Below are 27,857 nucleotides of genomic sequence, written 5' to 3'. Positions count from 1 at the left end.
GGGATCTTTCATATGTTACCTACAATTGCACCAAACAGAACACCACCTTCTCACATACACTACACAGCACCCTTTTGTATAACACATGATACCAACACATGACCACGGTTGGCTCCCAAGCAGCAGCCGGATCATGTTATTTCTGCTCATTGATCACACATGCTGTAGGAGAAAATAGTCTTTACTAGTCCGAAGAAGTAGGCCCCAAGAAAGCAAAATGCCTTAAACACTTCTACCTTTGAACAATATGGGCCAAGATTCAACCCAACAAGATAGAACCGCACACGGCAGTTGGAAACATAACCTGATATGACACCAACCCAACAGCTCTATAGATCCTATTTGAACCCACTGATATCCAAACCGAGCAGGACAGAATGCGTATGAAGGGTTACATAGAGGAAGATATCACATGGACCGAGATTTCCCAGAGAAGGGATTTTTGGAGGTAGCCAAACCCCCAACTCCTATCACAAACACACCTGCTCCAGCATCCGTCTGTGGACCAAGAGTGTCTCTTAGTGGAGCCGGGGCAGTCTTCTTAAACAACAAATGGTCTCCCGACATAGAATTTCTATTTAGGGCCGTCCAGCTCAGGAATAAAAAGTGGAATGGGTTGCATAGGGGAGGGTTGAATGAAAGTATGACTACCCCATGTTGGGAAATTTGGGACACCAAGGTGGGTGGATACACTTGGTTAGAAGGGAAAGAACACCCCTGATTATATGGAAACTTACACTGTATTACTTACGTTTCAGAGGAAAAGGAACCCTTCTGATGGGCACAAATTCCAACTGCTGAGTGATATTATATATTCCGGATATGCAATGGGGCACCTCCACGCTGATTGATTACTACTGGCAATAATGCAAGCATGCCTACACTCAGCTTGTGCCCAGATGGAGAGGAGTGTGTTCCCTGGTCACCATTCACAGCCCGACACTGATAATTCCTGGAGAAGAGTTTTCAGACTTGTACCAGCACCTACTAAGGAAAAAGACAACCTTGCTGCACCAAGCTCATGAAAGGAAAGCTGCAGACTATTTTGGTTGGGCACAATTCAAAGACATTCCAGAAGAATTTAGACTGTTCACGGAAGCATAGCTGGGGGTGGGGTTCAATACTCTTCTTCACCTTACAGACAAAAGCTAATGCCCACTGGTTACAAATCACCCAGTGGGAAATGTTAACAAGCATTTGTAATGCAATAGATCTCGCATTACTGAAAATTTGAGCTATTGGCATTGCATTATTATTTGCAACGCCAATAGCTCAAACTTACAGAAATGCGAGACCTAATGCATTGCGAATGTTTTTTTTTTGCTGGCAGAAATGGCTCTTAGTCTGCAAGCATTCCCACATTTCCCTTTTCTTTGTTGCATTTTACGCTGTCCATCTGCACACCCCCCATTGTATTCAGTAGGGCTGCAAACTAGTTAGGTTAGTCACAAGTTTTCCCAAAAAATTAAGGAAATTAGAGCGTGTGATTTCGCAAAACCGATTGTTTTTGTTAGCCTATCATATATTTGCGTGCTAGTTCAATCTTGAAAAATGTTCATTAGACTATAAAATGATAGGAATGATAATAGCTTGCAAAAATGTTAGTATTAAAAAACACTATGCTTTTCCTCTGGCACAAATGGTATATAACAGTGTTGGTTTGGAGGGATATCTTGTGAATCGTTTCCTGCAGTGCCACTTGCAGAGTGTGTACATTTTGATTCGACCTTTGAATATCTGATGCAGTTTGGCTTCTTACAAGGGAACAGATCTCAAAGTATATTTTGAAATTAGTAGCAATTTGAAAGCATGTACCATTAAAATATCAGCACTGGCACTAATTTGGGCTGTACATACTGCTATTGGTAGTTATGGGGAGCTCTACTACCGATGGTGAGCGTGATGGGTCTGGGTACTTTAAGTGGCTGGGGGCTCTGGTGCTAATGGTGACTGGATGTATGGCTACTAATGGTGACTGTTTGGCACTGGCACTGATGGTGACTGGGGGCACTGGTAGTAATGGTGACTGAAAGCACTAGAACTGATGGTGAATGGAAAGAGCAGAGTGATGGTGACTTGAGGCAGGACAGCTGATGGTGACTGGGAGGCACAGAGTGATGGTTACTGGCTCATCAAATCTGATGGGGACTGGAGGCAGTGCAGTTGATGGTGAATGTGGTCCCTGGAATTGATGGTGACTGGAGGCAGTGCTGCTGACAGTGACTGACCGGGAGGCACAGAGATTGAAGGTGACTGGGGGCACCGGAAATGATGGTGACTGGAGGCAATGGAACTGATGGGAAAGTGGTACTGAAGTTGGGTGTGGACCTAGTAGGGATAGACACTATGGAATAGTTGTGTTGTTGTAACTGGGGGCACTTATGAGGATTATGGGGGAAGTGGTATACAATTGATTAGATGCACAGACGACGATGGTGATTGGGAGGAGGGGTACTGCGAGTGACTGTAGGCATTGTTGCTGTGAATGATTAGGGACAGTGGCAGTGAGGTAACTAGAGGCACTGATGATAGTGACAGGGCACTGACAGTGACCGGGGCTACTGGTGATATTGTTGGAGAACTATCACTGATGTTACTGGTGTCCCTGATAGTGATGGTGAGTAGTGGTACTGATAGTGACACCAGTTGTGATGGTGTCTGGGGACCATTGTGATTATGGTGACAGGTGGCAGAGGTACTAGTGGAGACTAAGGAAGACATGTTAATGGTGACTGGAGGTAATGATAGCGACACTGGTAATTGTGGCTGGGGACACTGGCATTAATGGTGACTGGGGATAGTGGCACAGATGTGGACTATGGTACTGATGAAGTCTAGTGGCCGTGACACTGATTGTGACTGGGGACATTAGTACAGATGATGTGTTGGTACTCATATAAAAATCAAAAACACTAGAACTACAGAGGGGTGAGAGGTATATCCCTCTTCGACCTCCCGTTCAGAGAATGAATATCACAAAAAGAAGAGGGATAAACTAAATATATGTTATGTGGAGACCGACAAATTGAGGGGGGAATACACCAAAATTGTAAAACTGCCCTCATACACAGCAAGCTGTGTCATGCTTCATCATAGGGCTGCTTCTACACCTCCGCGTCAACCCAACGCTAGGAGGTGGAGCAATAGGGAAAGGGGAAACAAACAACACATACAAATTGAAAAAATATATATATTTTGTGAAGACTAACGGTGAGTTGAAACTGCAGAACCAGTGAAAGATAGTGATTAAAAACCAAGACTGGAGCTACCTTGATCCAATTTTAATATTAGGTGCCCAGTTTTGGATTTCTGAAAACTCGTGGGTGGTGGGTTTGGAGAGCTCATGATGAGGTTCCAACCCCCCCACTCTGCATAGGTGTCAACATGTTTCAGCCAGTAATAAGAAAATTATAACCCGGCTTTCTTCAGGACTTCTCACCACTGTTGTTTCCCAATTTATAAATATTTCTTCCTCATCCCAAATTGGGAAGTATAGGGAAGTATTACCTCCAATGAGGTCTCTCACCTTTAGGGAGGAACCTAAACGAATGAAAAAAGTAAAAACATAGATGAAATGTATGGATGTATGACGTTACAACGCATACTTTCTGCTGGCAGAAATGGCTCTTAGTCTGCAAGCATTCCCACATTTCCCTTTTCTTTGTTGCATTTTACGCTGTCCATCTGCACACCCCCCATTGTATTCAGTAGGGCTGCAAACTAGTTAGGTTAGTCACAAGTTTTCCCAAAAAATTAAGGAAATTAGAGCGTGTGATTTCGCAAAACCGATTGTTTTTGTTAGCCTATCATATATTTGCGTGCTAGTTCAATCTTGAAAAATGTTCATTAGACTATAAAATGATAGGAATGATAATAGCTTGCAAAAATGTTAGTATTAAAAAACACTATGCTTTTCCTCTGGCACAAATGGTATATAACAGTGTTGGTTTGGAGGGATATCTTGTGAATCGTTTCCTGCAGTGCCACTTGCAGAGTGTGTACATTTTGATTCGACCTTTGAATATCTGATGCAGTTTGGCTTCTTACAAGGGAACAGATCTCAAAGTATATTTTGAAATTAGTAGCAATTTGAAAGCATGTACCATTAAAATATCAGCACTGGCACTAATTTGGGCTGTACATACTGCTATTGGTAGTTATGGGGAGCTCTACTACCGATGGTGAGTGTGATGGGTCTGGGTACTTTAAGTGGCTGGGGGCTCTGGTGCTAATGGTGACTGGATGTACGGCTACTAATGGTGACTGTTTGGCACTGGCACTGATGGTGACTGGGGGCACTGGTAGTAATGGTGACTGAAAGCACTAGAACTGATGGTGAATGGAAAGAGCAGAGTGATGGTGACTTGAGGCAGGACAGCTGATGGTGACTGGGAGGCACAGAGTGATGGTTACTGGCTCATCAAATCTGATGGGGACTGGAGGCAGTGCAGTTGATGGTGAATGTGGTCCCTGGAATTGATGGTGACTGGAGGCAGTGCTGCTGACAGTGACTGACCGGGAGGCACAGAGATTGAAGGTGACTGGGGGCACCGGAAATGATGGTGACTGGAGGCAATGGAACTGATGGGAAAGTGGTACTGAAGTTGGGTGTGGACCTAGTAGGGATAGACACTATGGAATAGTTGTGTTGTTGTAACTGGGGGCACTTATGAGGATTATGGGGGAAGTGGTATACAATTGATTAGATGCACAGACGACGATGGTGATTGGGAGGAGGGGTACTGCGAGTGACTGTAGGCATTGTTGCTGTGAATGATTAGGGACAGTGGCAGTGAGGTAACTAGAGGCACTGATGATAGTGACAGGGCACTGACAGTGACCGGGGCTACTGGTGATATTGTTGGAGAACTATCACTGATGTTACTGGTGTCCCTGATAGTGATGGTGAGTAGTGGTACTGATAGTGACACCAGTTGTGATGGTGTCTGGGGACCATTGTGATTATGGTGACAGGTGGCAGAGGTACTAGTGGAGACTAAGGAAGACATGTTAATGGTGACTGGAGGTAATGATAGCGACACTGGTAATTGTGGCTGGGGACACTGGCATTAATGGTGACTGGGGATAGTGGCACAGATGTGGACTATGGTACTGATGAAGTCTAGTGGCCGTGACACTGATTGTGACTGGGGACATTAGTACAGATGATGTGTTGGTACTCATATAAAAATCAAAAACACTAGAACTACAGAGGGGTGAGAGGTATATCCCTCTTCGACCTCCCGTTCAGAGAATGAATATCACAAAAAGAAGAGGGATAAACTAAATATATGTTATGTGGAGACCGACAAATTGAGGGGGGAATACACCAAAATTGTAAAACTGCCCTCATACACAGCAAGCTGTGTCATGCTTCATCATAGGGCTGCTTCTACACCTCCGCGTCAACCCAACGCTAGGAGGTGGAGCAATAGGGAAAGGGGAAACAAACAACACATACAAATTGAAAAAATATATATATTTTGTGAAGACTAACGGTGAGTTGAAACTGCAGAACCAGTGAAAGATAGTGATTAAAAACCAAGACTGGAGCTACCTTGATCCAATTTTAATATTAGGTGCCCAGTTTTGGATTTCTGAAAACTCGTGGGTGGTGGGTTTGGAGAGCTCATGATGAGGTTCCAACCCCCCCACTCTGCATAGGTGTCAACATGTTTCAGCCAGTAATAAGAAAATTATAACCCGGCTTTCTTCAGGACTTCTCACCACTGTTGTTTCCCAATTTATAAATATTTCTTCCTCATCCCAAATTGGGAAGTATAGGGAAGTATTACCTCCAATGAGGTCTCTCACCTTTAGGGAGGAACCTAAACGAATGAAAAAAGTAAAAACATAGATGAAATGTATGGATGTATGACGTTACAACGCATACTTTTACAACGCATGCACTTACAACGCAATTTTTACAAAGTAACATCCACTACAACGCATTCCATTACATCGCATGACACTACAACGCATTTTAAAAAACAACCTTTACAACGCATTCCATTACATCGCATACTACCTTTACAACGCATACCATTACAACGCATAATGTTACATTGCATTTAAGGTAAGTATTAGATAGTATTGGGGTAAAAATTACTATTCTTACTCCAGGGGGTGCAACAGTAGGGTAAGTGTTGGATAGTATAGGGGTAAAAATTACTATTCTTACTCCAGGGGATGCAACAGTAGGGTAAGTGTTGGATAGTATAGGGGTAAAAATTACTATTCTAACTCCACGGGGTGCAACAGTAGGGTAAGTGTTGGATGGTATAGGGGTAACAATTACTATTCTAACTCCAGGGGGTGCAACAGTAGGGTAAGTGTTGGATAGTATAGGGGTAAAAATTACTATTCTAACTCCAGGGGGTGCAACAGTAGGGTAAGTGTTGGATAGTGTAGGGGTTAAAAATTACTATTCTAACTCCAGGGGGTGCAACAGTAGGGTAAGTGTTGGATAGTGTAGGGGTTAAAAATTACTATTCTAACTCCAGGGGGTGCAACAGTAGGGTAAGTGTTGGATAGTGTAGGGGTTAAAAATTAATATTCTAACTCCAATGGTATGCATTGTAATGGTATGCGTTGTAATGGTATGCGTTGTAATGCCTGCGTTGTAGTGACATGCGATGTAGTGTCTGCGTTGTAATGGTATGCGTTGTAATGGTATGCGTTGTAGTGTCATGCATTGTAAAGGATCTTGCGTTGTAATGCCTGCGTTGTAAGTGTAGTGCGTTGTAATAGTTGCGTTGTAAAGGTTGTGTCCCGAAATGTATAAATACATTTTCACCTAGTGGATTAACAATCGTGATAAATCCCCACTCTCACACAAACAAGCCTCCACAAATGCTTACACAAACTATTCCCAGTCGGGATATAGGTGGTAGCTTAATAAGAACAACTGACCCATAAAATATTATGGTCAAGTGCCAACTCCCTTAATAAAGCAAGTCGGGGAATATTATTATATCCAGTAAAGAAATTTTTCTTTTTGCTCAGAGAGACACCACAGCAACCAACATGATCATCAACACATTACTTACCGAGTTTATTGAAATTATAAACTCAAACTGGCGGGGGAGTGAGGACAGCCGCCCACACGCACTCTCTAGAAACAAAGAATTACCCGCAATGAAATATGGCATAGAAACACTGAGAATGTGTTGAACTCTCACTTCAAAACACACTCTGCAAAAATCTAAAAATAAACTAGAATACAATAAATTGATTGAGACGTGTGTACTGATGTTAGGAGCGTCTCAAATGTAATAATCGTCAAGAGGAGTTCCCTCTTACTCTCTCAAATTGTAGTTATGTGCTGGTTCATAATATATCACTCAAAAAGTCTAAATCTAGAGTCTAGAACTTTAGCCATGTCGATGCTTACACCGCCGACCTGCCCGGGTTTGAATAACGCTACCTTCAGCGATAAGTCCCTTTGAATTTGTATTATATCGAAGGAGTTTAAGTCTAATGGTTACATACTCCTTCGCCACTCAACGCCCTCTGTGAGACCTCCTTACTGCTTTCAAGGGCTGCCGTCCGCCACCGAGTAATGCCTCCTTCTCCGCCGTGTAGAATACTCCGGTGGCGTTACCTCCTTGTTTATTCGGCAAACTCTGTGAACGCCTCTCTGCGTGCATCAGACCACGTGGTCTAACGCACGTGACGCTACAACGCAGAAGCACTAGACCGCGTATAGCCGAGTGAACAAATATCTTCACTTCCTACACCTACAAGCAGGGATCAAGGTTCGAGACCCCTGTGCGGTTGCTCTTTAATAGTTAGTTATAGATATTGATTTAAAACCAAAAACGGTTAAAAATAACCTAAATGAATGTAACTCAGTGTGGCCTCACGTAATGGGGCGTAATGACAATTTAGCCTGATCGCTGCCAGTCAGTGCTGGGGTAGACATAAAAGACCCCTCCTATATTCCTATCCTACATCCATACTGTGTACCCCCTATATTTTATTAGAAGGAGGATATTCAGGGGCAAATATGTCAAAATAAGGGGATAGGGAAAGAAAACCCTGGTGATTCTTAACCACCTAAGGCAGTTCAAGGAGTAAGCATATACTCAAGAGAGACCGATGAACTCGTATAAAGAATAACGATGTAATATGGTACCCACTACAGATTCAGGAGACTGTTCCAGGGTATATCATCATTAGGTCACCTTACAGAGCTACCCACTCTATAAATCTATTTTTGTTCCCGTAGGAACAGAGCCCTTTCTGGGTCCCTACTGTTGAGATTAATGTTGGGTTTGTCTAGAACCGTCCAAAAGAAGTCCTCGGCCGAGTGCTTCTTATCTTTAAAATGGTTGGTCAGACGGCTTATTGTCCGTTGACATCTGAAACTAGATCTATGTTCCATGATCCTTACTTTAACTCGCCTAGTAGTCATGTCAAGATATATTAGGTCACAGGGGCACTTCAGTAGGTAGATAACATAAGTGGATTACAATTCGTGTGGCTACGATGTTCCCAAGGATAAGGTAGCCCCAGTTCTATGTTTTTGGTATTTGCGGTGAGATGGCAAACATCACACATGCCACACTTAGTGTGCCCTGAGACAGGTGGGAGCAAACCCATCTGGTTCCCTCCTGTTCCTTCCAATTGCCTTCTTCTGGTAAATCTTGGCCTGGTGTGTACCAGGATGTTCTTAATATTTTGGCTCCTCTAAAAAGAGAACAATGGCTTCTCAACAGCAAGTTCTCTAGCATTCAATATTCTCCAGTGCCGTAGGATAATTTTCTGGATCTCATTGGAGGATGTATTGAAAGTGGTCACATATACTGTTCTTTCAGTGGGTCTTTTCTCTTTGGATTCCAGGAGTACATCTCGATGACAATTGGATGCTCTTTTCTTGGCCCTATGTACTATTCTTAAAGGATAGTTTCTTTGAAGTAACTTTTTTTCTAAAGTCACTGCTTCTGATCTAAAATTCACAGGGTTAGAGCAATTGCGGCGCAGTCGCAAGAATTGCCCAAGCGGAAGATTCTCCCTCAGAGATTTAGGGTGGAAACTCTTGAATAATAACAGACTATTTCTGTCTGTCGGTTTATGGAACATTCTTGTTTCGAGGCGCCCGCCTTCACTAAAGATGGTCAGATCCAAAAAGGGTAGACTCGCTTTCGATATAGTAGATGTAAACAAGAGTAAGAGATTTCTGCTGTTCAGCCACTGGAGAAAATCCTCAAGGGACTCCTTATTGCCCTTCCAAATAAGGAGCACGTCATCGATAAAATGCCGCCAGACCTTGATGTAATTAAACCAGGGTCCTTCATGGGGCTAAACTAGGAGCAAAAATACTCCCCATGGAGGTACCATGGGTCTGGAGGTAGAACGTGCCTTGAAATTCAAAGAAATTCTTAACCAAGGCTACCTCTGCCAGATGTAAGATAAAAGGTCTCGGGTTGCTATACTCCCAATGCATGGAGTATAGGATATCTTCTACCACCCTTAATGTCTCCATCTGGGGTATGTTGGTATACAACGACTCCACATCCAAACCCACCATAAAATCTTCAGAGGGGTCAAAATCCAAAGTCTTCAAAAGGTTAAGGACTTCTGTTGTCTCTTTCAAGTATGCTGGTCTTGATTGCACAATGGGCTTTAAAAAGAAATCACAAAATTGTGACAACGGCTCCAGCAAAGAACCCACACCCGATACGATCGGTCTCCCTGGAGGAGGTCTCGTCAGTTTATGTACTTTTGGGAGAGTGTAGAAATAAGGAGTTACTGGTTCGGATTGACAGAGGAATCTACCCTCTTTCTCTGTGATCCACTCATTTTGGATCGCTTCTTCGACCATCGTTGTAATTTCCTTCTTAATATCCTCTGTAGGGTCTCGTTCTAAAATCCTGTAGTTCCTACTGTCGGCAAGGAGTCTCAAGCATTCTCTTTCATAGGCAGTTCTACTCTGCACTACGGTGGCTCCACCCTTATCTGCTTGTTTAATTACAATCTCATTGTTGTTCTTCAAATCATCTAGGGCCCTTCTTTCTCTGGTAGATAAATTCATAAAGGTCGTAGATTTCTGTCTAGACAACTGTTCTACTTCATGAATAATGGCTTGTTCAAAGGCCTCTACCTCGACAGGGAGTTGTCCAAGTGAAGGTGTGAATTTAGATTTTGGGCAGAAATTGGTGTCACCTACTTTGGGTGTCTCCAGGATCTGTTCCCCAAAGAATACCCTCAGACAGATATTCCTAAAGAATCCCGCTGGTTCTTGTCTAATCTTGAAAATGTCGAGGGTATTAGTAGGTACATAACCCAAACCCTTCTCCAATACTGCAATTTGATCTGCTGAAAGTTCTGTCTCTGCCAGATTAATCACTAGGGATACCCTTCCCGGCTCGTCCCTGGGGTTGGTTCCTTCCCCATGCTCCTGGTTATCCTCTGTTCCAGATCTTCCCACTGTACTCCTGGGGTGCTCTTCTGTTTGCCCCTCCCTCTCCCTCGTACTCTCCCTTAAAAAGGGGGGGGGGGGTTGTGGGGTTAGTCATATGGGAAAAATGTGTCATGGGACCCCCCTGCATACCTGGAAATTGTGGTGGATATAAAGGGGGCCACCCAAATGTATTGTTGGGAAAATGAGGATACAATGGAAATTGAGGGTGAGGTCCTCTAAAGATTCCTCTCCCTCGCCCCCTTCTCCTCCGGGGTCTGCTCTCGTAGTCACTATCCTCACTGCTAGAACTAGTTCTATCTGGAGTCCTATTGTCTCTATTGTTGCCATTCTTCATGTCATCTATCTTTTTTTGCGCATATTCATCTGTGATGTAAGGGTAAACTTTTTCTTTAGAGAACCTTTTCAGGTCCTTCTGGAGTTTGTTTACTTTAGATCTAAGTAAAAAATCTTTATGCTCAGCTATATCGTGGTTTATTTCCTCCAATTTCTTCTTAAAAGACCCTGCCAAAATTGTAGTTTTTATTCCTTGTTCATTCTCCTGGATTTTAATGTAGAGGGCATCGGCTGTTCTCTTGGCTGTATTAATAATGAGAATCAACCAATCCCTCGTACACTTCCAGGCAATCAATGACCATTCTTTTCGAAAAACTGGGTCTTCGAGGAATATCAGGGGTTCATTCATCACCAGGAGTCCTCTTGGCGCCGCGTTACCTCGTAAATATTCTGTCAAAATTGCCCCATGTAAGATTGTCTTTACATGGGATCTTTTAAGCTCTAGGAGGGTATCCCAACCCTCCCCTTGTGTTAGGACCTGGTTGTGTCTCCGAGCAATGATGGCCCCCTGAGAATTGCTGCAACTCATATAATAATGACATTGGTATTGATTATTTATGAGGACTCTGGTACCGCAGGTTGCTGGAGGTACTGCCAATGCTGGTGACTAGGCCACTTGCACTGAGGGCACTGCGTCCGCTAGTACTGGTAGTGATGGTGACAGTGGTACTGGCAGTCTTAGTGGGTGTAGCCCTGGTGACTGACACATCAGACTGTCGGTGACTTCGGACTGTGGTGCCGATGGTACCTTGGGGCACAGATACTGATTATAACAGGACTCGGGACAGTGGTACAGATGATAAATGGGGGATTTATAGCAATGATGGCTTGGGGTCACTGTTACTCACAGTGGTTGGGGATTCTAGCTGGTAATGATGGTGAGTGAGGGTTCTGGTACTGGTTGCAACTGGTGGTAGTGGTACTGAAGTTCAGTGGGTACTTTGGTACTGATAGTGGCACTGGTAGAGTCTGTAACTGGAACCACTTTTAGTGATTGTGACAAATGACGGTGGTGACTGGAGCACTGATGAGTTTTGATGTCTCTACATCAATATTGGCCTTCCAAAATGTAAATCTAGTCTGCTTTGGGCTGACCCCTGTAAGGTTTGGTGCTTGACTTTATTTTAGCACTTCTGACCAACTAGCACTTTCGGAGCACATAGACTTTCAGGTCACTAGAGAAATTACTGCTCTGAGTGATATGTCTGAATGTTGCTTTTTACCACCCTAATACAGCACATACAGCCACTTTGAACATCAGGGATTAATAGGTTCTTAACAGCTCACTGATCTCATCTGTAAACCTGGAAGTGCCATAGGAATACTGTTCCACTCCACTGCACAGATATGAAACCTTGCTGAGTCCTGCTCTAAGATGTCATCTACCTGCCCCTGCTATATAAACGGTACTGGAGAGGCCACCACGTCTCCCTTTCTTCTGAAAATTACAAAGAAAAGCAGCTTGGTATACTTTTGTCAAACCTCTCCTAGAGCCTCTTCGTTGCTATTTGTGGTTCTGTGCAAAAGGGAAGGTGTGCTGTCTCAATTACCGCACGTTTTCATGCTTCCATGTATTGAAAGACATATAGGACATTGTTAAAACACCTGGCGTTACCTCTAAACAAAATGGAAGCAATTATACAGACAACAAGCTAGTGCATTAAATACCCCACGAACATCATGGCACGATAACACAGTTACATATAGCCAGTAGTACATAATAAAGATAATAACCCTGCACCTAAAAAAAATGCATGAGCCCTTGTGCGATGGAACTGATGCTCATAAAAAGCACTCGGGTCACGTTAGAGCAATAGCAAACTGCAAGTATACACAAAGGGATGGGATCAGTTCTTGAAATAGGAAAATAGAAGCCCGGGTACTCCCGTACCAGAGTTCCTATTTGTTCTCGAGAAGTGCCAGTACTCTAAAAATAAAAGTATTAGATCTGTCTCTTCAAATAAAAGTATTAGGTCTGTCTTGAAAAATACAAAAGTGCTGGTACTCCATACCGGACAATCACTTCCCATTTAAAGCACTGGAGTGGATGAAACCATTGGAAGCAGGGGTTTGGTGTGGTCAGGAGGGAAAAGGCAGCAGATGGTGGTGGAGACGCTCACAAAGAAGGAAACAAGACAGCAGAGAACGGAAGAAGTATGTGGCGAGTCAAAAACATGGACTTCTTCAACTACATTAAGCAAGAGCAATACATTTATTTATGCATTTTAAATAGCGCAAACTTTACCCTGAGGTGTCAGAGCGCTTTACAAAAGGGTGAAGTAAGTTATATAAGGAATGAGAGTACATGGAAGTAGGTAAAAGTTACATATTGACTTGTTATGGGTGGTTTTGAGAAAAGGACATTCTACTCGATTTTTCATGGCACTAACTCCGGCGTGTTTTTGTGTGTGGGACGTCAAGTTGTGTGAATGCTGTCCACTACTCAGAAATGTTTCTGGAATTTGTTTTTGTTCTGGTTGGCTGCACCACGGCCATAAAGAGGCAGGGAGTATGACAAGAAGTGAGGAAGTGAAAATGCGAGAAAAAGAGGCAAAGCAGAAAGCAGTGATTTCACAGCTGAAATCATGGAGTATAGATAGATAACCGTAATAAAGACTATTTACTGAGCTTTAAACTGACACGCCTGTGGTTAGTTAGTGATAGTGTTTTGCTGTCACACGAGGATGAGCTATGGAGATGTTTATATTCCCAGGAGCGGCAGGGAACTGAAAGCCACGCCAAGGAAGAAGGGTGGCTCCAAGACATTAATTAACCGGATGATGCCTCGGCATCAGAAATTTTACAATGACTGCAACCTGAGACCCACCCAGAGCAGTTCAGAGATGCCTCCACCCTCCGCTGCCCTCTCACAGACCAGAGGCATTCTTGCAGTCAGCCATGGCCGCTCCCTACTCACAGCAACGCACTTTTCAGAACATTTCATCGCAGCAACAGAAGCGTCTCCGATGCTCGATAATTAGTTCCAAGGCATCGGAGGCAAGAATGTAAAAATAATTAAACAAACTGCGTCCAAACACACTTTGAGAAAAGTAATTCATGTACAGAAAAGTAAGCAAAGAAAAATATTCGAGAGGGAAGGAGAGCAGCAAGCCCGTGCCCGGGCGATGTTAGCTGCCAACTGCCCCTCTATTCCCTGCATGCCTCCCATGCCTGCGGTCTGCTTGAGTGAACTCAAGACTTCATTGACCATGTGACCCGAGGTATCGCAGCAGCTCCAACGGAACACATCAGCTGGTATTTTCCAGCTTGGGAGGGGTGGTAGTTTTAAACAAGTGAAAGTAAACAGTGCGAGGAGGTGGCTCAACCTACAACGCTGCCGACTTTGGAGCGGGAGAACAGGGTTCGAGCCTCGGTGTGGGCTGCATCATTTAATTATGAATAAATAATCTGCGATCTTGTGCATATTAAATAAACAGCGTGGGTGAGGGCTGAAAGCTGCCAGATGTGAAATGCGAGCAGCAAAGAAAAAAAGTAGTCCTTAAATAAAAAGATAACAGCCAGCAGTGTAGGTTGACTGTAGTTGGTCGATGCTCCTTCCTCCAGAAACGGAAGTGACATATCAGACCACCAGCCAACATTAAGCAAGATAAGAACAGCATTGCCAGCTTCCAGCAAAGTCAAGTGACAAAACAAAGAGACACACAATGGGTGGAGTTTCACTAGTAATACAGATTACTTAATGCCTCGTAGAGGCAGCGCATGTGCTGCTCTATGCGAGACCTAAAAATGATGAACAGTACTGAGCTCTGCCTTAATTCTGTCAAGGAAGAGATGCATGCAATCTGGCTTAGAGTAATCAAGCACCGTTATGTACTGGACTTAATGACTGCAATGGCGGAAGTGGTCTGTGCCAAATCGGAGTAGCCTGCTTTCCTTTCAACCCAGGGAATGACATGGACAATGTAACACTGATGCTTGGCCTTTAAGCACTGTACAGTCTACAATGAAACATGCATAAAGAGTGAATGTGCCAGCGAAATGAGTGGTTTTCAAATTGGTTCTCCTGGATCCCACAATGGCTATCCGGTTTATGTAAATCACTTTTGCCAGTTATCATTATGTTGCTATTAGTATGTGGGGTTATACAATTGGGGATCACCTGCTGTAAAAAACTCAGTCCTCCAACTGGGAAGAATGAGGGTAATTAGGAAGGTAGTTGTTGTCAAAAGCAAGCATAAAGAACAACAGTCCCCTAATAAAGTAACTGTCAAAATGAATTAGTTAGGTACTATAGTTGAAGAATGACCTAGAGGGGGGAATGTTAATATGGAAATAAATGCAGTCATAAATAAAAATGAAATCTTGGCCTTATTAGCAGAATCGCCTGTTCTGAACTCCACATCAACTTCAACTCGCAAATATGTAGCGAAGCAGGCCCTGAGACCTTGCCCCGGGATTGCTGATTGATAGGTCACAGGTGTAAGGGTACATAGCTGGTAGGTGAACACTCGGGCTGAGGTTCCGTGTGAATCGGAACGACACTTTTTGGGTGTGTTCGAATATGGGCGAGTTTGGTATCTACGAACCGCAAATGACGAGTTTAGTGGGTGTACGCGTTTTCGCTACGCTACTATGTACGGTTCGTCTCATTTCTAGGTATGTCCATCCGAACCCTCGGGTTCCATTTTAGATGCGGCATCCATTTTGTTTCTTGCCCTCAAGTAGCCAGCGAACGGACCTTGTCCGCTCTGTGACCCTGGGATTCCCAAGCTTTCACGAAGGACACGTGCTTCTTTGAAGGTGTCTTTATGATGAGGGGGATGACACGGCAAAGGCAGATGGCCCCGCTCGAGGCTCATCTTGCCGTGCCAGTCTATTGTTTCAGTCATGCATGCATTAGGCACGAGGTCTTTGATCCCGCAATCAAGTTTCCGTTATTACTCTCTACACTCTTTTCCAATCTGTTGTGCATCCTTGTTTTTCCTTTGCATCTGTTTCTGTCCCTTCTCCTAATTCGTTTACAGTCAGAATGGAATGTGCTTAATGTGGGGATAATGTGCTTGTACAGTTGGGAACCGGCAATGTTGCTGTAATTATGTTCCGGGCTTCTGAAACATGAATGCGACCCTTTTGAAGTTTACTGTGGGAACTGAGTTGTAACCTTTTGTTCGTCATGTTGTGCAATGACCAAAATGTGTATAAAAGGAGCGATCCACTTGTACAATTTGAAGCAGTCTCCCAGAACCTACACGTTGTGTACTTCTTGCGACTTCTATATCCCTGCAGTAAATAAACGCTGATCTTTGACGCCGCAGGAAGTGTCCCGTGTCTCTGTGTTTTGTACGCCGGAACAGGTAACCCACGAAGGTTTCAGGTGTTGTCCCCTGGCACCGCTGGGCCTTAGAATAGCCCAGTCCTTCAGTTGGCGCCCAACGTGGGGCGACATCAGCGGTACCGGTCCAAAGCCCGACGATCGTGAGGAACTTCGTGTGAAATCTCCGAGGGAAGGTGCACCCCGCTTCATCGATCCAGTTGTCGAAATAAGTGGCCCGAAGACTTTTCCCGCGAAGATTCCCGCCTTCTGACGGCTGCAACGGACTGATGCCCTGACGACCTGTTTTGGCGCCTGGCATAGTCCTTTGTACGGCGAGACGATAGACGGGCCTTCCTGGTGGCGCCATTGCTCTTTCAGTTAAGTATTTGTGGGTCGCTCCCAGAGTTCATGGTTTTGTAGTTCCTTTTTGGGACGGTTACTTTGTTGTTTGCATGGTTCCATTGCATTTGTGGTTCTTAGTTGTTGGTTCTTAGTTGTTGGGTTTTATTTGACGATTGCAATTGCCAAAAACCAAGGGTCTTGCATTTTTGCGAGGACATCGTAATTCGATAGCCCTTGAAGTTTGTAAACTCGGTTAGTGTGCACGATGCCTGGCCGTAGTACTTTGTTTGGTTTCCTTAAATGTTGCAGCGCGGATTCCCGACTGTAGGATTCATGTCCGATACCTCCAGTTGGAACTCCAATTTATGAGCTCTATAGTCGTCATGGAGTAGGTCCTATTGTATACAATGACTATTGGATTCGTTATACTAAAAAGGATGGTGTTCTTAGTTGGCCATCACACGGTAGTTTCGAAACTGCAATATTAGATAATCTTGAAGCTAAATTGTTTAAAAAGAAGGCTAGGCCGGCCATGTTTGATTCCTTTCGATTATGGCGCAAAGAGGCCAAGCAGAAAGAAATCAAACAGATTAAGAAAAATAAGAGAGAAGGTGTCATTACTGTGATGCGAAATGCAGAACAGTATCAGCGAGACAAAGATGAGAAGGAGCAGGAAGTTTGTGCTAGACTTCATCATATGGTGGTGGATAAATGTTATCCGGTTTTACCGTCTAGTACAGATAAGACGGGAGAAGAAGTGGTAGAAGATCCCATATTGTCCTATCTATTGAAATCACCACCTCCCTATGCTCCAGATACTGTGGGTCCTGTGATTCCTCTTGTTCCTCAACCTGCTGTTCTGGCGGCTGCTGGTCAGCCTGTCGTTCCTCCTGTTCTTCCGAATCCTCTTGTGCCGCAAATTGTTCATCCTCCTTTACCCGCTCTTTTTCCTACTGCTCCTTTGCCAGTATCTCATCAGCCCAATCTTACTACTACTCCTGTTACCCCGACTACTGCTACTGTTTCTACGTTTACTCCTAGTGTTGTTGCTCCTGTGCCTCCTTCTTCTTCCCCTTCTGTTCGAAGTCGTATATTTAATGCTGTCGCTACTCTCTATTCTCCGTTTTTTGGACCGGTACTCGGGTCCGATCTTTCTGATGTTGCTCAGAGGCGCAGTCAAATTCCTGATGGTAGGGAACGTGAGTCGTTAGTGAAAATGGCGCGTAAATGGATTAGGCATCCTGTGAAGTACACGTCGCGTATAGTTTTTGAGACATTTTCCCAGTTTAATGAGCCCACGCAAAGATTTGTGTATGAAGAAATGTGTAAATCTTTGAGAGAAGAGTGGGATAATGATGCGGTAGATAATGTACCGCCCGAGATCACTGAGCTCCAGAATCAATTTTCGACTGGTATGATTGTGGGTGATAATGTCCGACGTGCTTTAGAGCGTCTGTTATCTTTTCGATCTACAGTGCAACCTCGCGCATTGTTTAAGGACGCAACTGCGGAGTGGATGGCGAAACCTGGTCAGTATCCTATGCGGGAAGTTCCCCCAGTATGGATGCCAGGTGATCCTGCTGCTAATCCTGCTATTCCACCACATTTCCAGAGGGTTTGGATACACCTCCCGTGGAAGCGATCGGAAGTTTTGCAGGTAAAGCAAACCTTGCCTGACCCCCGCAAAAATCCTGCAGGTTATTATAAGGAGTTGTTCCAATTAGTGGATGCTACTGTCATGAACCTTGCCGATATTGACATGTTGTTTGGTAATGTAGTACCTCAACCGATTTGGGCGAAAATTCGTCAAGAGAATCACGCAGCTGAGTTAGGTGGTGATTGGGCTGCTCTTGCGGCGGCTGACGGACGGCAAGTTGGTGGGGCTAAACCTGAACAGCTCATTGAGAATCTGCCCCAGAGGATAATTACACTTATGAAGACACTTATGCCAGCTATACGCGTTAATTGGGACAAATTGTCTGCGTGCAAGCAAAAGAAGGATGAGAGTGTCTCCGATTTCTTTACGAGATTTGAGGAGGCATTTATTGATCATAGTGGTCAGGATATGAGCTCTGAGGGAGGTCAGCGGTTGTTCGTTGATAAATTTGTATCGAATTTGTTGCCTGAACTGAGCAACAAGTTGAAGAATTCTGAAAGTTCGTGGGCCGTTTCTACCACTGCTCAGATATTAGCCACGGCCCAATACTACGAAAATAGAGAGAAAGAAGAAAGCGAACGCGCAGATAAGAAAACGAAGGATCTTAAAACTAAGGTTTTATTGCAGCAAGCATATCCTCCGCGCTCGAATCAAAATGACTCGCAACAGCCAAATCGATTACAGACGCAGTTTTCTAGATCGCAGTCGCGTACTGCCTCCTCTACACCTCGCTTTGTGTTGGGGTATAATCAATGTGCATATTGTAGGGGTGAGGGCCATTTGAAGTTTAATTGTCCAGTTTTGCGTGACCGGAACAATGGTGTTTCGGCTCGAGGAGGGCGTAGTGGTCCTCAACAAGCGTCACGTGGTAGAGGTCGTGGTGTTACTCAGAATCAGACTGAGCGTTTTGCCACCTCATCAGATTCGCAAAATTGCTTTGATCGACGCGACCCATCGTCTGGTAGATCTGCACAGTATCATGTGGATGACTATTATGTTGAGCATGATGTTGATGCGGACGGTACTTACTAGGACAGCCATAGACAAAGAAAGGGAATAGTATCAGTTCCGGTTGATCAGAGAGGGCCTTATGTCGCAGTCACGACATTGGGTGTAGTTGAGCCTTTTCTGTTGGACACTGGTGCGGCGAAAAGTTCCATCATGCATTCGAAACTCCCTGGCGCGCCTTTGTCTGGCTTAACGAATGTTTCCGTTGGATTCTCTGGCGCCCCTGTTAGCAATCCAGTTTCTAGCCCTTTGCCCCTTTCCATTGGGTCTTGTGAGTTGGAGGCTCCTTTGATTTTGACTACTGGTTGTGGTGAGAATCTTTTAGGCTTGGATTTGTTGAAACGGTTATATGCGACTTTGTACTGCTCTCCTGCGGGAGTGGAGCTTACGTTGGGTCAGAGAGTGATCTCTCCTATGTATTTGTCGACTGATAAGCTCCCACCAGAATTGAGTTCTCTTCCTGATTCTTTGTGGGCGACAGGTCCTAATGATGTGGGCCTGCTGGATATACCACCTTATGTCGTTCAATTGAAATCCAACGTGCGACTGCCACGCATTCCCCAGTATCGTATCTCTCTTGATGGTGAACGAGCACTATTAGCGATCATTTATGATTTGATCGATAAAGATGTCATCGAGGAAACTCGGGGTAACGTGTGTAATAGTCCTGTGTTACCTATTTTGAAACGAACTGATCCATCCAAGCCTCCCGTGTATCGTTTTGTTATTGATTTAAGGGAGGTGAATAAAATTGTTGTTCCACAGTTTCCCGTGGTGCCAGATATTACAGCTTTATTGACTCTGATTCCAGCCTCTGCATCGTGGTTCTCGGTAATCGATCCGAAGAATGCGTTCTTTAGCATTCCGATTGCTGAGGAAAGTAGAGATTTATTCGGTTTCTCATTAGGTGGTCGTAGCTTCAGGTTCAAACGCGCACCTCAGGGCTACTCTGAGAGTCCATCGATCTACAGCCAAGCTCTTAAGAGTCAACTTGATGCGTTTGTGTTGCCGGCTGGTGAGGCTTTGATTCAGTACGTTGATGATCTGTTGGTAGCTGCTGACACTGAACAGATTTGTAGAACTGCTACAGTGTCACTGTTACAGCATCTATGTGACTTACATCACAAAGTGTCACCTTCTAAACTACAATATTGTTGTCAAGAAGTAACCTATCTAGGTCACTTATTGTCAAAGGCGGGAAGGAGGTTGACCCCTGAAAGAATTTTAGCAATTGCTCGAATGACTGTGCCAACAACTCAGAGAGATGTGCGTGCCTTTCTAGGTATCACGTCATACTGCTGGCAGTGGATCCCGAACTTTTCACTGTTAGCGAAGCCATTGATAGCTCTCACGTGCAAAGATGTTTCGACTCCTTTGCCATGGACGGAAGAATGTCAGAAAAGTTTTTCTGAACTACGTGATGCGTTGTGTTCGGCTCCTGTGTTAGGTACTCCTGATTACAGTAAGCCATTTACACTATACGTTCATGAGAGAGAAGGTTGTGCGTTGAGTGTTTTGATGCAGCAATTCGGTGGTAAGCAGCGTCCATGTGCGTATTTTTCCTCGACTTTAGACCCGGTAGCTAGAGCGTTGCCAAGTTGCTTGAGGGCGACAGCGGCAGCTGCGGTGTCTATTCGACAATCCGCAGGTCTGGTCATGGATAATATGCTCATAGTGATGGTTCCGCATGCAGTTGACACTCTCCTGAATCGGACAAAAACTCAACATCTGACGAGTGCAAGGTTGTCAGGGTACGAGTTGACCCTTTTGGCAAGTCATATACAGATCAAGCGTTGTAATGTGCTGAATCCGGCGACATTGTTGCCGATTAATATGGAATCAGATGATGTACCACCACATGATTGTTATTTACGAACTGAGGAAGAAACGAAGGGTCGTGTGGACCTGAAAAACACTCCGTTGACAGATCCCGATGGCACTTTGTATGTTGATGGTTCATGTTTTAAGTTGCCGAATGGTGATGTGACAACTGGGTATGCTGTAGTGACGTTGAGTACGGTTGTGGAAACTGCGAGATTGAGTCAGAATTCAGCGCAAGCGGCAGAATTGATTGCGTTAACAAGAGCATGTGTTTTATCTAAGGGAAAGCGAGTGAATGTGTTCACCGATAGTCAGTATACATTCGGTGTTGCGCATAGTTTTGGTCGATTGTGGAGAGAAAGAGGATTTATGACATCGCATGGTACGAAGATCCAACACGGACAGCTCGTGAACGATCTTTTGGATGCACTTACATTGCCTAAACAGGTAGCGATTATTAAATGTAGTGCGCATCGAAAGGTTACGGATGACGTTGGTCGTGGTAATGCGTTTGCGGACGAGATTGCCAAGGAAACGGCTAAGAATCTTGCAACCCGAATGTATGTTACGAGTTCAGTGAGGTGGCCGACGGAGACTGGTATGTGTGAAGACACTGTTGAGAGTGTGAAAGCAATTCAGAATGAGGCCACTGAGACTGAAAGGACCAAGTGGAAAGAAAGCACGGGAAAGTTGGACATGCATGGATGGTGGGTTGACTTGTCGGAACGTCAGAGGTGGATGTTACCGGATGCGTATGTATTAGCCGTCGTGACTATGGCTCATGGGTTGTCACACATTAGTGCGAAAGGTATATGTAAGTTATTGTCCCCTGTATGGAAGAACGATGGTATTGCTAAATGTGCTTAGAGGGTGGTTAAGAATTGTATGGTGTGTTTGATGCATAATCCTGGCAAGGGCACCCCCACTCCACCTGGTCATTTTGCTCCTCCTGCCTGTCCCTTTGAGGTTATCCAGCTGGACTTCATTCATATGGAGAGATGCAATAATTTGAAGTATGTTTTAGTTGTGGTTTGTGCGTTCTCCAGATGGATCGAGGCCTATCCTCTTAAGGATAATACTGCCCTGTCCACAGCAAAAGTCCTACTGAAGGAATACTTCCCTCGGTATGGAATGCCACGGATTGTGTGGTCAGATAATGGAAGTGAGTTTGTGGGAAATGTGATGCAGAGTGTGTGTAAGGGCCTTGGAATTCGACAGAAATTCCATAGCGCCAACCATCCTCAGGCAGCGGGTTTGGTTGAAGGGTACAATGGTACTCTGAAGCTGAAACTTGCAAAGATACAAGCTACGACTGGTTTATCATGGCCTGATGCCTTGCCTCTGGCTCTCTTATCGACCAGAGCGACTGTACACTCTCGAGTAGGGCTCAGCCCATATGAGATTGTGTTCGGCCGCCCTGCGAACATTTGGGGAGTCCCGAGACCTAAGGCCTTTGATAGTCTTGAGTATCCAATGCTAATTGATTATCTTCATGATCTGACTGCTAAACTGAGATTAATTCATCAACAGGTCTTTGAAGCTTTACCGGCACAGACAGAGGGTCCTGGACATCGGCTTCAACCGGGTGACTGGGTGGTTACCCGTAATTTTGGCAGGAAGCGTAACTTGGAGCCGAGATTCGTGGGACCCTACCAAGTGCTGCTAGCTACAAGGACTGCAGTTCGGTTGGAAGGCAGAAAGAACTGGGTACACGCTACCCATACCAAGAAAGTCCCGATCCCTTTACCAACAGACGGTTGGGTGAGAACTGGTATTGCGGCAACGGAAACCGAGACCCCTTTACGCTTTGTGCCGTTTAGCGATGCTCAACCTGTAAGAGACAATTCATCGCAGCCAGACGCATCTGTTGAGTCATCAGTTTTGGGGAACTCAGGGTCTGCATTGTCATCTGATCGACTGAATACTGTCACGCCAGTTGAACACTTATTTGAGGAGCAGACTCGACCTGGAAGAAATCGATATTTTCTTCGCCCACGTAACAAAGACTAATAAATTTTTCCTCATCTTTTCCTTTACTGTTACCACAAACATTATGAGCAATTACATCCTTTTCTGATTTTTGAGTTCTTTTTTTTATGTGTACTCTTTACAGCTAAGAGATTTTATTAAGCTGAGTGTTTAGGAAAACCTATCATCCGGGTTAACCGTAGGGCCGTGCGGGTACTCCTTTCTGTTTAGCAGGTTTCTGACACTAGGTCGGTTACTTTTGTCGACTCCTGGGAACTCCTGGGAATTGATAATCGCTACTCAGAACGAAGTGCGTCAAGTACATCACGGACGGTTTTTAGAGGATGGCATTCTCTAAGCTGTTGGAAGAAGAAAGGATGTCGGCGCAAAGATCAAAATTGCATAAGATCATACGGACAAAATGTTTTTTGTTTCAGGTATTCCTGCTGTTTCTGACTGTGTCTATGCTATTGGTGGGTGGAGTGTATTTTGGAATACAGTCGTTATTACCTTCTATTTCACCTACTTTTTCTCCTAAACTAAGTGCTGTTACCACTGTTTCTCCACATTCCTTTCATCCTCTGCCCCAACATGAACAGGTTAGACGTGTGGAATTCATGAATAACTCCTTTGTTCAACTCCTACATCAGCATCAGTTGGTGATGAATACTACCAACTGTTGGGTGTGTGGGTTAATGCCACATACCATGGATAGGGGTATTCCGTATCTGGTTCTTCCTTATAGCTCCCAAGGGTCAGCTCGAGCATTCCAAACTATGTTCCGTAGTGCACTAGATTCCTACCCCAGTCGAGAGCCACGTTCTGCAAACTTCGGTCCTGGTCCGTACCACAAGCCTTTGGCGATAGCGATTGCTGATCTAGATAGAGATATTTTTGATGCATCGCTTATTCCAGATGAAGAGGTTCGAGCCTATAAGGACCTGAGTGAGGCTGAGTATAGTATGTCAGTGGGTGATAGACAGCTTAAGAGCTCGTCTCCAATATGGATTGTACCCCACCTCGGTAATTTCTGCTTGAAAGGTCTTGGTCGAAATCCGAGAGCACAACTTGGGAACAGTGCTTGTACTGATACGTATGTTCTACCAATGCTCTCTTCCCCTGTTTTTCTGACTGCCAAGGGTACCTATTTTGTATGTTATGAACGTGCATATACATGGTTGCCCCGTGACTTCTCGGATACCTGTTATATTGCGAATCTTTTGCCACCGACTTTTACAGTTGCCTCAGACTATCACAAGACTAGAGTTGTGAGAGGCGTTATTAGTGAAGAGGACACTGCTGGTCAAGAAGCAGGAGACTTCTTTAAGGGTTTCTTGCCGTTTTGGGGACCTATGGTTAATAGTAGGAACCTGAGACAGTTGACCAGGGTGGTAGAGTCGACTGCTAACATAACTGCGAGTGCTCTTGGTAATCTAACAGCAGAACTTCAGGCGGATAGACTTATGACGTTGTAGAACCGTATGGTTCTAGACGTTGTTCTTGCAGATAGAGGTGGTGTGTGCAAAGTTATCCATTCGAGCTGTTGCATTTTCATCCCTGACAACGCTCCAACTGTTTACCAAGCCATCTCGAAGTTGCATAAGATCTCCGAGTCCATACATGTGGACGAAGGTGGTTGGACACTTCTAGGATGGTTTTGGGGCTTGATATCAACTTGGGGTTGGAAGATTCTGATGATCGTAGGGGTTGTTGTGACGTTTCTGTTCACGTGTTGTCTTTGTGTGCAGTGTGGCCCTGCCTTATGTGGCCTCTGTGCTACCACGTGTATAAGACGGCCATCTGTTACCAAGGAGACATTGATGGATAGAATGATGTTCCAGCAACAGCTGAACGATTTGATGAATATCGAAATCGATTCTGATCTCGACTAGTGCTTGCCTACATGAGGGCAAAAGGAGCGTCTGAGGTTCCGTGTGAATCGGAACGACACTCTTTGGGTGTGTTCGAATATGGGTGAGTTTGGTATCTACGAACCGCAAATGACGAGTTTAGTGGGTGTACGCGTTTTCGCTACGCTACTATGTACGGTTCGTCTCATTTCTAGGTATGTCCATCCAAACCCTCGGGTTCCATTTTAGATGCGGCATCCATTTTGTTTCTTGCCCTCAAGTAGCCAGCGAACGGACCTTGTCCGCTCTGTGACCCTGGGATTCCCAAGCTTTCACGAAGGACACATGCTTCTTTGAAGGTGTCTTTATGATGAGGGGGATGACACGGCAAAGGCAGATGGCCCCGCTTGAGGCTCATCTTGCCGTGCCAGTCTATTGTTTCAGTCATGCATGCATTAGGAGACCCTAAAAAAAAATACTCTTTTAGTATTTACTCCATGTTAAGACACTTCCAAAAAGTGCATACTGTGGCTTATGCGCGGGAGACTACTCGAGCTGCAAGAGACAACCCTCCAGCAGCTCAGCCGAGCACATCATCTGCGGCCGCAGCTTCACCTGCTTCTCGACCTCTGGATATGCACCCTCTGTTCGAGAAGGTGTATATCCGGTGCAATGTGTGCAATGCTGTTCTCTGTTATGGTGAGAGCAGCATTAACCTAATAGAGAACAAGATACAGCAGCACACATGCCCCACAATGTTTTTCATTTTTTATTTTTTTTGTTCCTCTGTTCCTCCATTAACACAACGGCTCTTTTCAGAGCCAACCAACATCCAAACACTTAAACTTGATTTTTAATTCTATTTTTTTATGAATTTTTTTCTGCCGTGCGCGCACCGTGCACGCACCGTGCGCGCACCTCTCGATTTTTGGAAAAAAAATAATGTTTTTTTCACCCTTCGGGATCCTTCAGGAACCCCCTGACAAAGGCTAGGGGGTCAGGAACTCTCTACCCTGCCCCCTTTTCACGTTCTCCACCTTTCTTTTTCACTGTCACAGACAAAATGGCATCCGACACTTCCTGATTTTGACCGATTCGAATGTTGACTGACATCTAACCACCAATCAGAATTACGCTCGTGCACGGCACCGTGCGCGCACCGTCTCCGTGTGCACATGCGTACGTGCTTCGTGTGCGCATGCGTGCATGCTCCGTGCGTGCATGCATGCGTGCTCCGTGTACGCATGCGTGCTCCGTGTGCACATGCGTATGTGCTTCATGCCTTTTGACTTCGTGGGGTTTTGACTGTGCGCGCACCGTGCGCGCACAGTGTGCGTATGCGTACGTGCACCGTGCACACATGCGTGCGTTGTGCGTGCTCCATGCACGTGCTCCGTATGCGCATGCTCGCGTGCTCCGTGCGCGCATGCGTGCGTCATGTGTTGTGCGTGCTCCGTGCGCGCGTGCTCCATGCGCGCATGCGCGCGTGCTCCATGCACGCACAGCAAGTCATGTGATTACGAAACAACACTTTTCATTGGTTCATAGTCGTTTCAGTTCCAGAATCTTCAAACACCACACCCACTCCCCTCATTATTTCTTCTTATTTCCTGGGAGAAGGAGCTGAACAGCAACGGCAGAACAACAATCTTCTTCAGGGAGTGAGCAGGAGACCTTTGTGGCAGCAAGGCAGAGAAAACAAAAGGACTCATTTATATGGAAGTTCTTTACTTTTCCAGAGGGCCAGAAGAAGGTGAATGCCCCAAAAGTCACCTGCCCTGTTTGTGGAGTGGTCTTGTCTCGAGGAGATCCTAAAAAAAAAAAATACTCCTTTAGTATTTATACTATGTTGAGGCACTTGCATCCTGTGGCTTATGCACGTAAGACTGGAAGAGCCACGAGAGACAGCCCTCCAGCAGGGTAGAGGATACAGGTAAGAAGAGTGAATGAGTAAGGGAATGGCAGTGAGTAATGGAGAGTGAGGGAGGGGGGAGTGAGAAAAGGGGAGTAAGGGACAGAGATAGGAAAAGGGAGTAACAGACGAAGCGGATGAAGTACAGCAGGGTAAAGGGATTGAAAGTTAGAGAAGTGGAGTGATGGGGAGATAACAGGTATGAAGATTAGAAAAGGGGATAAGGGAAAGTGAGAGATGGGGAGTGAGGGGATGAAGGGATTTAGGAAACTGGAGTGAGAGAAAGGGAGTCAGGATTTTAATGAGCAAAGCAGAGTGAGGGAGAGTGAAGGAAAGAATGCAAAAAGGTGAAGCGAAGTAAGAGAATAGGAGTGACTATGAGAAAAGGATAGTGACAGTTAGGGAAGGTGAGGGAAGGAGAATGACGGAGAGGGTTACAAAATTAACATAGATGGAAAATGAGTGATGGAGAGAGGAGGAGTGGTAGAAACAGAGGGGCAGATTTATAACAAACTAACGCAGCACGGTGCAGCAAGTAATTTTGCTACGCCATGCTGCATTAGTTTCAAAGCACAGAGATGCGACATATTTACAAGAATATGTCACATCTCTATGCTTCCCCTGCGCTGGCGCACAAACTGCAGCCATGCACCGGCGCAGGCTCCCTTGCACCATGCTGCAAGGATGCCTGCGTGGTGGAGAGATTGTTCTTCTGCAGAAACGGACACCTTCCTGCACAAAAACAATCCCAAGAGGCTTTTTCCTCTTTCAAGCGTGCTGTAGCATGCAGCACGCACTGAAAGAGGAAAAACGAGGAGAAATGAAAACATTTCTCCTAGTTGTGCCTCTCTACGCCACCTCTAGGGTGGCGTAGAATTCACACGCATCTCCAGAGTTACGATTTCTGGAGATGTGTCTAGTTCTATGGGTGTTGCGTGGGAACACCCACAACAACACCCATTGAACGCCCCTTCAACGCACAGTGCTACATGTGAAGTGGCTGTATTTACAAGGAGAGGAAAAGTCACGCAGGGTCGCTTTTCCTCTCCTTGTAAATATGGAGGAGCCCCCTGCACCACCAGTACGTCATGAAAAGTGACGTAGTGGTGGCGCAGGGGGCTTGTAAATCTGCCCCAGAGTTGTTTAGGAAATTAAGGGTAAGACAGACAAAGGGAGAGAAACAGAGAGCAAGGAACTGAGAAGGACTAAGGCAGTTAGAATGACTGAGACATATGGAGACAAGGACAATGAGAGAAACATGGTTG

The 27,857-nt window shown here is 45.0% G+C and overlaps 1 protein-coding gene across 1 annotated transcript in view; it reads right to left on the bottom strand.

Annotated features, from left to right (window-relative positions):
* Positions 1-27,857, bottom strand: part of LOC146789325 (ATP-dependent translocase ABCB1-like) — a 1,722,143-nt gene that overhangs the window by 945,762 nt on the left and 748,524 nt on the right. The window lies entirely within an intron of this gene.

This window comes from Triturus cristatus, chromosome 10 (assembly GCF_964204655.1).
Source record: "Triturus cristatus chromosome 10, aTriCri1.1, whole genome shotgun sequence".
Classification (NCBI taxonomy): Eukaryota; Metazoa; Chordata; class Amphibia; order Caudata; family Salamandridae; genus Triturus; species Triturus cristatus.
This window is presented reverse-complemented; position numbering and strand designations above follow the sequence as displayed.